We start from the raw sequence: 624 nt of genomic DNA, 5'->3' as shown, positions 1-624 counted from the left end.
GGGGTGGGGAAGCACTGGGCGAGGTGGGGGTAGGCAGTCATAACCTCAAGGCAAGGATCCTAGAACTTAGAACCGAGAAGAGTATCTTTGTTTGGAACAGGAATCCTTTACCATTTTTATGGACAGATTACCAATTGATATATCAAAGCATGAATTATGTAGCATGTTTTTTTTGGATGGGGAGGATCAATAATATATACCTATCATGGAAGAGGAGAAATGATGCGATATATCTTTTTGCTTTTATACGGTACATCACAAAGGGAGGAGCTCTGAAAGCCATATCAAAGATGAATAGAATGCGAGTAAGAGGAAGTGTGATCTTTGTGGGAGAGGCAAAATATAAAAGGGATAATCCTCAGCGGAAACAGGCGGTGGTTATGGAAGTTACGAAGAAGTGTGCAGATGATGAGGTAGTTGAACGTGGGAAAAATCTGGTTCAGGGAGGGGAACACTTGGAAGGAAGGAAGAATAGGGAAACTGCTAAGGATCCACATGGGAATGGATCGACAAAGACACTCGCAGTCTCGATGGCACAGAATAATTTGAGCTGGTTACAGATGAGTATTGTTGGGGGTACGACGACTGCTATTGACTTCTACATGTTGAACATAACAGTTCGAC

The sequence above is a fragment of the Arachis ipaensis genome, chromosome B02 (assembly GCF_000816755.2).
Source record: "Arachis ipaensis cultivar K30076 chromosome B02, Araip1.1, whole genome shotgun sequence".
NCBI lineage: Eukaryota > Viridiplantae > Streptophyta > Magnoliopsida > Fabales > Fabaceae > Arachis > Arachis ipaensis.
Note: the sequence above shows the minus strand (reverse complement) of the source record.